Genomic DNA, 1,194 nt, shown 5'->3' with positions numbered 1-1,194 from the left:
TTTTTTGAGATCTTTAAAGTATGACAATGGAACTTTAATAGGGATTGCATTGAAATTATATATTGCTTTAGGTAATATAGACATTTTAACAATATTAATTTTTCCCAGCCATGAGCAAGGTATGTTTTTCCATTTGTTAGTATTTTCAGCTATTTCTTTTCTTAGAGTTTCATAGTTCTCTTTATAAAGATCTTTCACATCCTTTGTTAGGTAAACATTAGAAGAAAGTGTAGGGAAAACTCTTGAAGAAATAGGCCTGGGGGAAAATTTTATGAGGAGGACCTCCCAGGCAATTGAAGCAACATCAAAAATATACTACTGGGACCTCCTCAAATTAAAAAGCTTCTGCACAGCCAAGAACACAGTAAGAAAAGTAAGTAGACAACCCTCAGAATGGGAAAAAATATTTGCTGGTTATGCTTCCGACAAAGGTCTTATAACCAGAATCCACAGAGAACTCAAGCGTAGTAGCAAGAAGAGAACAAGTGATCCCATTTCAGGGTGGGCAAGAGACTTAAAGAGAAACTTCTGTGAAGAAGACAGACGCATGGCCTATAGACATATGAAAAAATGCTCACCATCCTTAATCATCAGAGAAATGCAAATCAAAACCACTCTGAGATATCATCTAATGCCAGTTAGATTAGCCCATATCACAAAATCCCAAAATCACAGGTGCTGGCGGGGTTGTGGAGAAAAGGGAACACTACTACACTGCTGGTGGGAATGCAAACTAATACGTCCCTTTTGGAAAACCATATGGAGAACACTCAGAAATCTAAATATAGATCTAGCATTTGATCCTGTAATTCCTCTGTTAGGTATATATCGAGAAGACCAAAAATCACGCTACAATACAGATATCTGTACCAGGATGTTCATTGCAGCCCAATTCACAATCGCCAGGTCATGGAAGAAGCCCAAGTGCCCACCGACCCATGAATGGATCAATAAATTGTGGTATATGTACACCATGGAATACTATATAGCCACAAAGAAAGATGGAGACTTTGCCTCCTTCATGTTTACATGGATGGAGCTGGAAAATGTCCTCCTTCCATCCTCAAGAATGGAAGAAAAAGTATCCAATGTACTCAACACTATTATGAAACTAATTGTTAGCTATCTTAGGAAAGCTATAATCCAAATGGAGTCCAAGACTATGGGGAAAGGGGAGAGGGAGGGGAGGGGAGG

General features: G+C 38.6%; 1 protein-coding gene across 1 annotated transcript in view; it reads left to right on the top strand.

Annotated features, from left to right (window-relative positions):
• The window catches only part of SLC9C1 (solute carrier family 9 member C1), a 95,084-nt gene that overhangs the window by 66,469 nt on the left and 27,421 nt on the right, over positions 1-1,194 (top strand). The gene's annotated exons all lie outside the window — the stretch shown is intronic.

This window comes from Otolemur garnettii, unplaced genomic scaffold (assembly GCF_000181295.1).
Source record: "Otolemur garnettii isolate 467f Iridium unplaced genomic scaffold, OtoGar3 scaffold00122, whole genome shotgun sequence".
NCBI lineage: Eukaryota > Metazoa > Chordata > Mammalia > Primates > Galagidae > Otolemur > Otolemur garnettii.
The sequence above is the reverse complement of the archived record's forward strand: the minus strand, read 5'-3'. Positions and strand labels throughout refer to the sequence as shown.